General features: G+C 40.9%; 1 pseudogene; it reads right to left on the bottom strand.

The window, feature by feature from the left end:
- Nucleotides 1–14,466, bottom strand: part of LOC132517890 (regulator of nonsense transcripts 1-like) — a 123,779-nt pseudogene extending 109,313 nt beyond the window's left edge.
- Nucleotides 14,467–15,529: the final 1,063 nt, after the last annotated feature.

Raw genomic sequence — 15,529 nt, 5'->3', positions numbered from 1 at the left:
CAGGCAAGTTATAAATTTGTTTCTTAAGTTACTACAAGAAATAGGAAAAGAGTATAGGCTATGTACTCCTGGGAACAAAATTCTGAGTACAGGCTCTGCAGCCAAACAGTTTCATTTTTACTTAGCGAAGGCAACATTTCCTATACCAAATGTCATGGCCACCCACATCAACTCAAGGGAGCACACAACCCATTATGATGACCTCTGATTTAGAATGCAGAGCATTGCTCCAGAAAAATCCCATCGACCCTCTTCCAGTGGGAATATAAATTCTTTCTCATATTCATGTTTTCAAAAGCATGTTGCATGAAAACAAGTAAAGTTTTTGGAAATAAAGCAACATTTTTAGTAGCTCCATACATTTATGTTATTATTTCAATGTTTTTTAAAAAATTATTTTAATGTTACATTTTGAGCAATATAGACATGCATACATGAGAGCCAAACTCCGAGATGTTAATATATGAGGCTCTTAGAGATGAAGTAATCTGCCTGGGGAAGATGGCTGAGCTAGAACTTGAGTCCAGGCATTCTGAGCTCCACTTCAGTGGCCAGGAAGGGTTAGAGTCTACAGCAGTGATGGCTATATGTAAATGGAGGCAAAACATGCATTTGCTGCTCAACTACCAAATAAATGGGGAAGCCTGGGTGATCTCTTACTTTCACGTTTTACTTCTTAAGATTTTATGTATAATCCAGTTTGGATTCCTCCTGAAGTGTCCAAGTTGGATTGAGATGAGGTGTTTTTAGATCAGTCAAGACTGTTTTAGGAAAGTTCACCCTGGGCCAGAGTCCAGCATAATATTCTTTTTTTTTTTAAATTGAAGTATAGTTAATTTACCGTGTTGTGTTAGTTTCAAGAGTATGGCAAAGTGATTCAGTTATATATCTATTCTTTTCGAGATTTTTTTTCCATTGTAGGTTATTACAAGTTATTGAGTATAGTTCCCTGTGCTATACAGTAGGTCCTTGTCTATTTTATTTATAGTAGTGTGTATATGTTAATCTCAAACTCCTAATTTATCTCTCCCCCTCTTCACCCCCGTTATCCCCTTTGGTAACCATAAGTTTGTTTTCTGTGTCTGTGAGTCTATTTCTGTTTTGTAAATAAGTTCATTTGTATCATTTTTTTACATTCCACATATAAATGATATCATATGATATTTGTCTTTGTCTGACTTATTTTGTGTAATATGATAATCTCTAGGTCTATCCATTTTGCTGCAAATGGCATTATCTCATTCTTTTTTATGGCTGAGTAATATTCCATTGTATATATGTACCACATCTTTTTTATCCATTCATCTGTCAGTGGACATTTAGGTTGCTTCCATGTCTTGGCTATTGTGAATAGTGATGCTATGAACATTGGTGTGTGTGTATCTTTTCAAATTAGAGTTTTCTCTGGGTACATGCCCAGGAGTGGGATTGCAAGATCCTATCGTAGCTCTACTTTTAGTTTTCTAAGGAACCTCCATGCTGTTCTCCATAGTGGCTGCACCAATTAACCAACAGTGTAGGAGGGTTCCTTTTTTTCTACTCCCTCTCCAGCATTTGTTATTTGTAGACTTTTTAATGATGGCCATTCTGACTGGTATGAGTTGATACCTCATTGTAGTTTTGATTTGCATTTCTCTAATAATTAGCAATATTGAACATCTTTTCATGTGCCTTTTGGCCATCTCTGTGTCTTTTTTGGAGAAATGTCTGTTTAGGTCTTCTGCCCATTTTTTGATTGGGTTCTTTGGGGTTTTTTTTGATATTAAGCTGTATGAGCTGTCTGTGTATTTTGGAAATCCCATGTCTTAGCATCATTTGCAAATATTTTCTCCCAGTCCATAGGTTGTCTTTTCATTTTGTTTTTGGTTTCCTTTGCTGTGTAAAAACTTTTAAGTTTCATTAGGTCCCATTTGGTTATTTTTGTTTTTTTTTTTAATTTTTGTTTTTATTTCCAGTACTCTAGGAGGTGGATCCAAAAAGATGTTGCTGTGATTTATGTCAAAGTGTGTTCTGCCTATGTTTTCCTATAGGAGTTTTATAGTATCCGGTTTTACATTTAGGTCTTTAGTCCATTTTGAGTTTATTTTTGTATATGGTGTTAGAGAATGTTCTAATTTCATTCTTTTACATGCAGCTGTCCAGTTTTCCCAGCACCACTTATTGAAGAGACTGTCTTTTCTCCATTGCATATTCTTACCTCCTTTGTCATAAATTAATTGACCATAAGTGCATGGGTTTATTTCTGGGTTTTCTATCCTGTTTCATTGATCTACACATACGTGTTTGTGCCAGTACCAGTTTTGATTACTGTAGCCTTGTAGTATAGTCTGAAATCAGGGAGCACGATTCCTCCAGCTCTATTCTTCTTTCTCAAGATTGTTTTGGCTATTTGGGGTCTTTTGTGTTTCCATCAAGTTTTATAATTTTTTGTTCTAGTTCTGTGAAAAATGCCATTGGTAATTTGATAGGGATTGCATTGAATCTGTAGATCCAGAGTCAAGTGTAATATTCTAAGGAGGGCTACTGGTTGTTACCTGTTGTGATGGTTAGTTTCTATGTGTCAACTTGGCTGGCTGGGCTCTGCTAGCCAGTTGTGTAATCAAACACTAATCTAGGTATTTCTGTGAAGGTATTTTGTAGATTTGATTAACACCTATCTACCTGTATATCTATCCAGCCATCCATCCTGTTGGTTCTGTTTCTCTGGAAACATTGACTGATAAAGATTTTCCTACTGAAAGTGGTTCTAGAGGAACAGAATATTAAGGATGAGTTTTCTGAAATGGTTATACAGTTTATGGAACTGCTTCCTTAATTTAACGAGATTCAAAGACAGTACTGACTCTATTTCCAGTGGTAAACAGGGCACCAATGGTCCAAGGTGTAATATGGCAATAGAGATACACAAAATATCACTATGAGATACTCCTAGTCAAAAACTCATAAAAGGCAGGGCTCTGCATGCCTGCTGATTCTCCTCAGTATCCATCCCCACCACCCCTCTCTGCTTTTAGACCTATAATTTGATTCATGTCCCAGCAGGCCCCAAAGGGTGAGGTGCAAAGTATGGCCCACGAGGAGGTGTTCCACACTCCAAAAGAATTGCATGGGTTTCCAATTTATACAGACAGAAATCTGGGAACTATGTGTGGGAATGATGGTGAAGGGTGTGGGATGGTGGCGAAAGGAACATAAAGTTGTTGGTGAAAGGATGTAATTAGTTGATATGGGCTCACTAGGCAGAGATTCTGGATTTAATGTTGCAACTTGAGGAGTTAGATAGGGCTCTAACAGTTTGGTTGGTTGGTCGGCCAAAACATGCACCAAAAGTTGGCCCATGGCAAGTGAAGTTGAAATGCTGACCTGCCTTGGTTTACTGTAGAGGAAGAGGTGCAAAGGCTTTGGGAGATTGGAATCTTGGAGTGGACTTATCTTTTAGGCCTGCTCACTCACCCTGGCAGGGTCTAGAAGGACTCCCTTTCACCATGACTGAGAAATATATTTGTGAGGGGAGCCCCAAGCATCCTTGAAAGTGCTGTGTGATCACTCTTTTCTGTAGGTCTGAAATTATAGTGGAAACTGCTGCACCTGAACTGGGGAACCTAAATGCAGTGGGTATAATGGGATTCCTGGGTGGCAGGGGCCAAGTAGCAACACTCAGTCGCCAAAGGCAAAGGGGGTGTGGTTTTCACAGTGGACAGCAGAGTCAAAGCAGCCGTCAGAATGTCTGACTCAGAGAGACCTATGGCATTGGCTCATTGATCATGGGGTGCCTAGAAGCGAAATAGATGGCAAGCCCACTAAATATTTACTTGATCTGTATAAGTGGAAAGAGTGCTTGGTCAAGTGAACAAAAGTCTAGCTTAAATCATAAAAACAGAGAGTAGGGCCCCTCAATTAATTCCCAGGCTTAAGCCAGGTTACAGACCCAGAACCCTCTGAATGAAGTGCAGAAGGCCAGGTCTCCTTTAGGAAGGACCTCAGTATATTGCCCAAATTTATACTTTCTATCTTTCTTCCAACCTTTACCCAAAGGGACCTACATGTTTTTACCAGAGTGACTGTGCACTGGGGAAAAGGATATAATCAGACCTTTTAGGTGTTACTGGACACTAGCTCTGAACTGATACTGACTCCCGGAGATGCAAAATGTTATTCTGTCACCAGTCAGAGTTGGGCCTTATGGAAGTCAGATGCTCAATGGAGTTTAAGGTCAGGTCCATCTCTCAGTAGATCCAGTGGGTCCCAGAGTCCATCCTGTAGTTATTTCCCCAGTGCTGGAATGCATAAGTGGAATAGACATACTCAGCAATTGGAAGAATCTCCACTGGCTCCTTGACCTGTGGGATGAGGTCTATTATTGTGGGAAAGGCCAAGTATAAGCCATTAGAACTGCTTCATTTTAGGAAAATAGTAAACCAAAAGCAATAGCACATTCCTGGAGGAACTGCAGAGGTTAGTACCATCATCATGGACTTGAAGGATGCAGGGTGGTAATTCCCACCATATCTCCATTCAGTTTGCTTATTGTCCTGTGCAGAAGACACATGAAACTTGGAGAATGGCAGTGAATTATTATAAGCTTAGCCAAGTGGTGACTCCATTTGTAGCTACAGTTCTAGATATGGTTTCATTGCTTGAACAAATTAACATATCCCCTGGCACCTGGTATGCAGCTGTTGATCTGGCAAATGCTTTTTGCTCCATACAGGTTAGTAAAGACCACCAGAAGCAGTATGCTTTCAGCTGGCAAGGCCAGCAATACACTTTCACTGTCCTACCTCAGGAGTATGTGAGCTCTCTAGCCTTATGTCATCATTCAGTTCACAGAGATCTTAATCACCTTTCTCTTCCATAAGATATCACATTGGTCAATTACATTGATGACATTATGCTGATTGGACTTAGTGAGCAAGAAGTAGCAACTATTCTAGAAATTGATAACATATTTGTGTGTCAGAGGTTGAGAAGTAAATTTGATAAAAATTCAGGGGTCTTCTACCTTAGTGAAATTTCTAGTGGTCCAGTGGTGTGGGGCTTGCTGAGATATCTCTTCTAGGGTGAGATAATTGTTACATCTTATCCCTCCTCCAACCCAGAAAGTAGCACAATGCCTAGTAGGCCTTTCTGGATGTGAGAGGCAGCATATTCCTCATTTGGAAGTGCTACTCTGACCCATTAACCAAGTGGGCTGAAAAACTTCTAGTTGTGAGTTGGGCCCAGAATAAGAGAAGGCTCTGCAACAGGTCCAGGCTGTCATGCAAGGTTCTCTGCCTCCTGGACCAGCAGATCCAATCAACGGTGCTTGAAGTGGCAGGGCCAGATAGGGATGCTGTTTGGAGCCTTCGCAGACCCCTGTTGGTGAATTACACCATAGGCCCTTAGGATTTTGGAGCAAAGTCTGTCATCCTCTGTGGAAAACTACTGTCTTTTTAAGAAACAACTTTTGGCATACAACTGGGCCTTGGTAGAGGCTGGATGCTAATCCACGGGCCACCAAGTTACCATGTGACTTGAGCTGCCCATAATGAACTGGGTAATCTCTGACCCACCAAGCCATAAAGTTAGTCATGCATCAAATGGGAGCGGTAAATATAAGATTGGGCTTGAGCAGGCCCTGACGGCACAAGTAAGTTACATGAGGATGTGGCCCAAATGTCTGTGGTCCCCATTCCTGTTACAGTATCTTCTCATCCCCATCCTATACCTATGGTCTTATGTCGAGTTCCCTATGATCAGTGACTGAGGAAGAGAAAACTCGGGTCTAATTTACAGATAGTTCTGTACAATATACAAGTACCACCCCAAAGTGGACAGCTACAGCGCTGCAGCCCCTCTCTGGGACATCCCTGAAGGATAGCGGTAAAGGCAAATCTTCCTAGTGGGTGGAACTTCAAGAAGTACAGCTGCTTGTTTATTTTGCTTGGGGGAGAAATGGTAAAGATGTGAGTATATTATCAGTTCATGGACTGTGGCTAATCATTTGGCTGGATGTTCAGGGACTTGGAAGGAACATGATTGGAAAATTGGTGACAAGGAGGTCTGGGGAGAAGATACGTATGTAGACCTCTCTGAATGGGTGAAGAATGTGAAGATATTTGTGTCCCATGTGAATGCTCACCAAGGGGTGACCTCAGCAGAGGAGGGTTTTAATAATCAAGTGGATAAGATAACCTGTTTTGTGGATACCCGTCAGCCTCTTTTCCCAGCCACCCCTGTCATCACCCACTGGGCTCACGAACAAAGTGGTCGTGGTGGCAGGGATGAAGGTTTTGCATGGGCTTCCATGCAAAAGTGGAAGATAAGCTTCCACTCACCAAGGCTGACCTGGCTACTGCCACTGCTGAGTGCCCAATCTGCCAGAAGCAGAGACCAACACTGAGATCTCAATATGGCACTGCTCCCCAGGGTTATTGGCCAGCTACCTGGAGGCATGTTGTTATAATGGACTGTTTCCATCATGGAAGGGACAGCACTTTGTTCTTACTGGAATAGACACTTATTCTGGATACAGATTTGCCTTCCCTGCATGCAACGCTTCTCCCAAAACTACCATCCATGGACTTAGAGAATGCCTTATCCACCGTTTTGGCATTCTACATATCATTGCTTCGAATCAAAGAAATCACTTCACAGCAAATAAGATGCAGCAATGGACCCATATTCATGAAATTCACGGATCTTACCATGTTCCCCATCATCCTGAGGCAGGTGGCTTGATAGGATGGTGGAATGGCCTTTTAAAGACTCAACTGCAATACTAGCTACTTGATGATACCTTGCAAGGCTGGGCCAGTGTTCTCCGGCTTCATTTGTTCTAAATCAGAATCCAGTATATGGTGCTGTTTCTCCCACAGCCAGGATGCATGAGTCCCAGGAACTAAGGGGTAGAAACGGGAATGGCACCACTGACTATTATTCCTAGTGCCCCACTAGCAAAATTTTTGCTTCCTGTCATTGTGACCTTATGCTGTGTTGGCCTAGAGGTCGTAGCTCCAAAGGGAGGAATGCTTCCACCAGGAAACAGAACAGTGATTCCATTGAAGTCAAAGTTAAGACTGCCACTGTCCTCTTTGGGTTCCTTATGCCTCTGAGTCAACAGGCAAAGAAGTACATCTGTTAATATACTGGCTGAGGGATTGATCCTGATTACTAAGGGGAAATTGGGACGCTGTTCCACAGTGGAGGTAAAGAAGAATATGTCTGGAATACAGGAAATCCCTTAGGGCGTGTCTTATTACTACCATCCCCTGTGATTAAAGTCAAAGGAAAACTACAACTCAATTCAAAAAGCCTGCCCTACAGATTTTGGACTTGTCAACCCCAATACCATGTGACCTAAAATAAATGTGTGTATCTGTCTATGTATCATCTTTGTATCTACCTTTGTATTATATTTATATATTTTATATATTGTATATAAATATTTATATTTATATATAAACCTACCTCTCTACACACACATACTCATGCACACTGCACATTCGATTGGTACTTTTTCTTTGGAGGACTCTGATATACCTGTAAACTACAAATCCAGAATTAATTGCCCTTTCCCCTTTTATTTTATTCCATTTTAATTACAAAGGAATGCATGCTTATTCTAACCAGTCCAGCAGTTACTGAATTGTAGAAGTAAAATGTTAATTCTCTTCACACCTCCTCCTTTGTTGTGTATCCTTCCGTATCTCTGTGCACTAAATACACACATGTACGCAAATGCACACTCATATTCACATGTCTAGAATATATTTTATTTTTTAAAGGTGGTTACATTCTACATAATACTCTCTAACTTTTTTTTTTTTTAACTAAGTAGTACATTATATAACTACCTCTAGGTAAATACTCATAGAGCCAAGTTTAAAATTGTTACATACTTGTCACTAAATTTACCATAACTTAATCAAGCATTTCTCTGTTGATGGCCTTTTGGATTGTTTTAGTGATTTTTGCCCCTTCACATAATGCTGCATTAAATTTGTACTTTCAGGTTTACAAACCCTTGTTTTTATTTCTGTATAGTCTCAAAGTTCAGAGTTCTAGGCTCAAGGGTATGCACATTCTAAATTTTACTGTATATTTATGGATTACTTTTATAAAAGTAATTCATTGTTCTTCCAGCAAAGTGTGTAGCTCCCTATCCTTACCACCACTGTATGTTAGTTTTTGATGTTGTGAATAAAAAATGAGACCCATTTATATTATATTTTTAATTTCCTTGCTACTGAAATGATCAACCATATTTTCATGTGGTTGAGAGCTGGTTGACATTTCTTTTTCTATCACTTCTTCATTTCTTGTGCCCATTTTTTTATGGCATTACTTTCCTTTTTTAAAAAAACATCTCTAAGAGTCTTTTATCTTTGCTGAACATGGCCTTTCAATCTATGTAATGTGTCCACATGTGCGGAGTCAGGTCACTGTTTACATAGGTCATTGCAGTTTAATTGCACTGACACTATCCTCCCACCCCCAGTGAGAAACAAAAGGACCTGCAGGAAGGGGATGATGTGAACCTCGAAATTTCTGTCCGTGGCACAGCAACTAAAGAAATTCTAAAGAAAAATAATCCTGTCAGCTTCCTCAAACTAGAAATGTATTTAAACTGCAATATAGATCAAACGTCCAGCTTGTAGAATTGTAGAATTTTCCAATTTGGTGTTGCTCCAGGTTAAAAAACGTACCAGCTGAAGAATGTGAATTGGAATCATTTGCCATCCGTTCCTAATATAATGACTGATTTCCCACTCTGGATACAGTGAGCTGCAGGCACTGGGTTTGAACTGAGTCCAAGTGGAAGGCGGCCAGACATATTAAATTTAAGGCCTCTATTGCACAACTCCCTATAGAAATTGTGCAAATAATGTAGCCGAAGTGCTTTCTGCATGCCGTGTAACCCAACTCTGTTGGCAACCTGATTAATTCCTTGCCCTTTCCTGTAGTAGGCACAGTTAGGAAATATACTAAAAGGTGACAGAAACCATAATAGAATCTGTCAGGTATTGCATTCAAGATGTTATCTTCTTCATTTTCAGTTTAGAAAAAATTTTTCCAAAAAAGTCCTCATGAAGCTAGTATATAATAATTACCCCTCAGTGCTATTTTTCTTTTGTTAATAAACTAATATCAGAACATATAAGTCCAAGCCTGGAGCCGATAGTTATTTTACATTTATGTTGATTCTACAAGAACTAAATATAAATATACACCCAGGCTTATTACACACTGGCCTGATGCATGCAAAATAGCACTTCAGGTTGGACCACGATATCAACACATATCTCTCCGTTTTATGTAAGTGTGTACACACTTCCAATATTGAACTTTGGTGTACCCTAACCCCATTCTTTGTGCCTTTTCTCAGAAAGAGGCTGTGAGACAAGGATAACTTTTGAGCCTAAATAATAAGATATATCTAATCTAAGATTTGTGGTAATTCTAGTTTTAGTCTTTACCAAGATGGAGGTGTTGATGTTGTCAGGGTTCCAGTGAGACAGTGATGCCAAGAATGACATACCAGGTTCTACCCAAGTCATCTAAAACTAGGGCTTGTTGAAAGGAACTGATGTGTTAAGTAGACATTGTTTTTTTTTCCCAAATGGAAATGTGTTAGAGGTGACTTCTGTGCTATTGTTTTTTACTTGTAAGTTCTCTTTTAATTGCATGCTAGGAACTGAGGGATAGGTCAGTATTTGGCAAATGAATTCTAACATATGACTTGGAAGTCAAACTGGCAAAAAGAGGGGTGTGGTGACTTGTTGCATTACTGATGAGGGGTAATGAGCGCCTGAGAAACTCCAGCAAGGATTGTATTACAAGTGCTGGCAGAGCTCAGCATGGCCTTGGAAGCTGAAGAAATGAGTCAATGATTTTATGAGGCAACCCAGAGAGTGAATTTTGCTTTTGTTTTCTAGATTTTGATTTCTGTATGTTTCCTTAGAGCAGGTACCTTGGTTGAAATGGGACTGAACAAACTCAGCTCCAGGAATTAGTAACCAATTTGCTTTTAAGTGTCATATTTCATGTTACACTTAACAGATATCACATGTTTTTAGTTGGTCTTTTCTGTATATTGACTTTGGCTTATGGGGGAGAAGGAACTCAAATAATAAAGCACCGCGATGTTTAGAGATTGTATCCATAAATCATGCTTAGCTGTAACATCACTGTATGTTTGGGATATAATTATGTAGCATGCCATAAAATATGTGTGTGTGTATGTGTGGTATGTGTGTGTGATTCATGTCTGAAAAAGCTCTTTTTGGGCAGCCGTCTAGTTGTGGCCTGCTGACCTAAGGAAAAACATCTGGCAATTAAATGGAAAAAATTGTAGGGTTAATTGATATGGGAAGACTAATAGGATTCTGGCTGTGCTTGGGATCAGAATGTGACCTCTGAGATATCATGAATTGGAAACTGGAAAACACTGAAAACTGAATTAGAACTCGCATTTGAAAAAATATTTGAAGCAGCACCATATGCCGGAGTTAATCAGTGTCAAAATGTATTACTTCACGTCTTAACTCTTGTAAGTAAGAAGTAAAGGAATGAAAATAAGTTTGTCCTTTTGTTATGGACTGAATTGTGTCCCTACCCCCTGAAATTCATATGTTGAAGCCCTAACCCCCAGTGTGACTGTATTTGAAGATAGGGCTTTTAAGGAGGTAATTAAGGTTAAATGAGGTCATAAGGGTGGGGCCCTAACCCAGTGCTTCCTTATTTATAAGAAAAGGAAGAGGTGCTCGGGATGCAGCCTCCTGAACTATGAGAAAACAAATTTCTGTCATTTAAGCCACCCAGTCTGTTGTATTTTTTTATGACAGTCCTAGCTGACTAATATACCTTTTGTCTAGTTGCCTGAAAATAGGGTCTAAGGCACTATTGATACTTCAGTCAAATACACTGAAGTATCTGTGGTGCCAGAAACAGTTATCTGGTATTTGTATGAGTTTTCTGGGGGCAGACACAACTCCAGCGGCAGGCTGGAAATTTTTCTGATGGTGTCAGAAGTGGCCATAAGGTTGTCAGAGTAAGTGGGGTGGACATCTGTTGCTCCCTGCCCACATTGTTTTCTCTTCCCTTCTAACATTACCATCGCTTTCCTATGAGGAATGACCCCACCCCATGGCTACAAGTGGGGCAGGTGACTCAGCCCTAGACGAGAGTACAGTAGCCCCTTGAAAGATTGTGCAGGAGTGGATGTGTGACAGTCACAGCCATTCGGCCTCAGCCCACACGCTCTTACTGGAACTCCTGGAGAAGAGACCCATTCTTTCTGCCAAATTTACTAAGACGATAGTATGTAAGCCTAGCAATCTTAGCCAAGCAACTTTGAGCCATCCCTGGGCCCAAACTTGGCCTTTCCCATTTCTAGAACCAATAAATCAGTTCATTTTTTGCACAAGCCTGTTGAAATTGGCTTTCCAGTTCTTACAGCCAGAAGAGACATTTTGGCTGTCATTGTGGCTGAAGATTAAAAAAGAGATTTAAAACTCTGATTCAAACACCCTCACCCTTCTCCCAACTCATCCAGACTTCTCTTAAGCTTCTGTTATCCTGAGCTGAGATTCCATATTCTCTGTGGGCAGCCTCCTCCTCTTGTCTCTCGCCTCCTGGTACAATTCTTAGGTGCCCAGCATATGCTAACCTCGCCCTGTTATTTTTGTGTGTGTGCAAGTTTTGAAACCCACAACCTAGAGTATTGGAAGATAAGTAGCCTGGAAAATTACCAGCGAGACTGTTCTCTGCAGTTTATTGGGCAGGTTGGTTGAGGAAATGGAAAGAGAAGGCTGTCACTGGATGGAAGAGGGTATCCTCAGGGCCTGCATGAGCTACACAGCAGTGGAAACAAAGACATTGTAGCCGATATCTGCAAGCTCTGCAGGAAATAACAGGGGAGGTGGTGGTGGAGCACAGGTAGTCAATTACCTGGATATTGGGTAGGGGACAGCAGGAATTAAAGGGCTACTATTGAGGAATAGATTTGTTTCTGGTTTCCTAATTGTAGTGGGTTGAATAGTGTCCCCGACTGCAAATTCATGTCCATCTGGAACTTGGAATGTGATCTTATTTGGAAGTAGTATCTTTTAGGTGTAATTAGTTAAGGATCTGAACATGAAATCATTCTGGATTTAGGTGGGCTCTAAATCCAATGACTGGTGTCCTTGTGAGAGAGGAGAGGACACAGAAACAACCTAGGGAAGACGGTCATGTGAAGAGAGAGGCAGAGATTGGGGTTATGCTTGGCCACTAGCCAAGAACACCAGGAGCCATCAGGAGTTAGTAAAGGCAGGGAAGGATTCCCTCCTACCGCCTGTGGAGGGAGCGTGGCCTGCCCACACCTTGATTTTAGACTTCTGGCCTCCAGCACTTTGAGAAAATGAATTCTTTTTTTTATTTTTTAAGTGAAGTGTAGGGCTTCCCCGGTGGCGCGGTGGTTAAGAACCCGCCTGCCAATGCAGGGGACACGGGTTCGAGCCCTGGTCCAGGAAGATCCCACATGCTGTGGAGCAACTAAACCCGTGCACCACAACTACTGAACCTGCGCTCTAGAGCCTGTGAGCCACAACTACTGAACCCGCGTGCCACAGCTACTGAAGCCTGCACTCCTAGAGCCCATGCACTGCAGCAAAGACCCAACGCAACCAAAAATAAATAAGTAAAAATAAATTAAAAATAAAAATTACAGTGAAGTATAGTTGATTTACAATATTGTGTTTCAGGTATACAGCACAGTGAGTGGAGATACATATGTACATATATATTTATATGTATACATATCTATCCTTTTTAAAATTATTTTTCGTTATAGTTTATTACAAGGTATTGAATATAATTCCTTGTGCTCTGCAGTAAATCCTTGTTGTTTATCTCTTTTATATTTGGTAGTATGCATCTGTTAATCCCATACTCCCAATTTATTGCCCCTTCTTCCCTTTTGATAACTGTAAGTTTGTTTTCTATGTCTGTGAGTCTGTTTCTGTTTTATAAATAAGTTCATTTGTATTCTTTGTTAGATTCTACATATAAGTGATATCATATGTTTGTCTTTCTGTCTCTGACTTACTTTACTTAGTATGATGATGACTAAGTCCATAAATGGCATTAGTTCATTCTTTTTTATGGCTGAGTAATATTCCATTGTGTGTGTGTGTGTGTGTGTGTGTGTGTGTGTGTGTGTATCTATCTATATATATCACATCTCCTTTATCCATTCATCTGTCGATGGACATTTAGGTTGCTTCCATGTCTTGGCTATTGTAAATCGTGCTGCTATGAACATTGAGATGCATGTAACTTTTCGATTTAGAGCTTTTGTCTTTTCCGAATATATGCCCAGGAGTGGGATTGCTGAATCATATGATAACTCTATTTTTAGTTCTTTAAGGACCTCCATACTGTAGAGGATAAATTCTTATTGTTTTTAGACAGCAAATTTTAGGCAGTTTATTATAGCACCCATAGGAAAATAGTACACTAGAGAACCTGCAAAGATGGGAAAGTGGGAAGAAGGTTGAAAACTCTAAGCAATGACATTGTAAGTGGGGAGTGCACATCAAACTTCATTAACATTGAGATCACAAAGAACAGTGCTGTTCCCCATGTAAGTTCCACCTTGTGCCTTTAATCCTAATTAATCAGGCGCTGACAAGCCTTGTATGTTATCTGCTGGCCATTCCTTCTCAGGAAAAGCAGAGATTTGCTGAGCTTTTTGCACTTTTCTCAGAAGGGGAAGGGATTGAAAAATAGGGAACATGATGATTTTCCTATGGGTACTCTGCAGTGTGCTCTGTCACCCTGACAAGTTGGCCATCTGCTTCATAGAGGTAGTCCAGCTCCATCAGAGAGACAATATAATTTCTGTCACTTCTTAGAAAAGCATCCTTGTAGCACCACAGTCCTTTCGTGGTTCATTGTATAGCAGCGTAAATGTTCTCGGCTCCGGTCACCACCCATCCCGGTTTGCCTCGGACAGTCCCAGTTTATGGGTGTTGTCCCAGCCTAATTAATTATAGCCCTCCCCCTTGCACTTTGAGAAGTGCCCCTGTTTGGCTGATAGAGCAGCCTCAGTTATGACACAGTTCCTCATTTAAAAAAAAAAAAAGTCTCTAAAACTTTGCCAATGGATTTACTTTTCTTTTCTTGCCAGCCCCTCCAGATTACTTAGTTACAGGGTTTTGGAAGCAGAGATGAAATTTTTTGAGGGACTTTTGCTGAGGAATGAGAAAAGGGAAGCTAGTAATTGATTTGTTTCCTAAAGAAGCAGTTGCCTCCGGCTACCTCCCCCTCCTCCCCACCCAAGGTTCCTCCCCTACCTGCTTTTTTTGCTTTGGCCAGCACAGCCGTGCCTGTATCCAGTGAAAGGAATTTGGCGACTTCAGCAGTGTGACCAGCTGCACACAGCCGTGTCTGCAGAGCAGGTGGAAGCTGGCGTTTTGCCCAAGCCTGGCCAGACAGCTTCATAAATCCTGCCCTTACCGCGGCCCCGAATTACTTTCCATGACACAAAGCCAAGCTGTGTTATTCACCTAATGCCCCGATTTACAGTTCCCAAGACAAAAGAACATACAGATAGAGTTTCAGGGCTCTGTTTGCCTTCACGTTAATCGAAAGGTTAGTTTCAGGTCATGCTCAAGAAACCTGACAAATGCTGGTGAATAAACCTAAAAATAAATTAAGTGCAAGTGGGAAACTTAAGCATTCCTTGTTCTTGTGCCAGGAGAAAACTCAGCCCAATTTACATTCTTTTAATATCTGAAACAAGCAGCTGTTCTCTCATTTGTGGCATACTGGGGAGTTATTATGCTCCCTTTCAGCTCGTGTGCATATGCATGCGTGTGCTTATATATAAGGTGCACACACACACACACACACACACACACACACACGTTTGCACAATCCCCATTTAGGCATTTGTTCTTGTGTCGTCAAGGACCTGAGTTAATGGAAGATTTAACTAGTACATGGAGAAAAGTGCTCATCTGGAGGAATGCTCTGGTGGCCAGGAATGCCACCCTATGTCCTGCCAGGCCCAGGAATACTAGGACTTCAAGTCAGAAGTCTCCCTCCAAGTACCTGCATAACTAGTGATATATCATATCCATGAGTGTGAAGGGCAAGCAGTTCATTCATGCAGAGGCTTAGGACTGCAAAACAACAGCGTGCTGGAGGCAGTTCACATCTTCAGTGAATGCCTGGCTTGCAAATTAGTTTCTTTGTTTGCTTTTGTTTCTAAATGTATTTGTGTTTCCAGCCCACCATTTTGACTCACCTGTGTCTGTCCTGAGTCTCTCACCATCTCCCAGCTTCTTCCAACCCTGTTCTTGGGAAGCAGTCAGGTGATAAGATAAATGAGAAATACGATGATATAATTCACAATATAGCCTGAATCAATGCTTTCTCTTAACAGGGCTAATGCTTTTTATAAAAGTAAATAAATGGAAGCCTGGAAATGAGTGGGTCTCTCCAAATAGCTCTCACTGGCCAAGAGCACCACCAATTGAAAATGGCTCTACAGAAGCCACAG

This window comes from Lagenorhynchus albirostris, chromosome 3, assembly GCF_949774975.1.
Source record: "Lagenorhynchus albirostris chromosome 3, mLagAlb1.1, whole genome shotgun sequence".
NCBI lineage: Eukaryota > Metazoa > Chordata > Mammalia > Artiodactyla > Delphinidae > Lagenorhynchus > Lagenorhynchus albirostris.
Note: the sequence above shows the minus strand (reverse complement) of the source record. Positions and strands in the feature narration are given on the sequence as shown.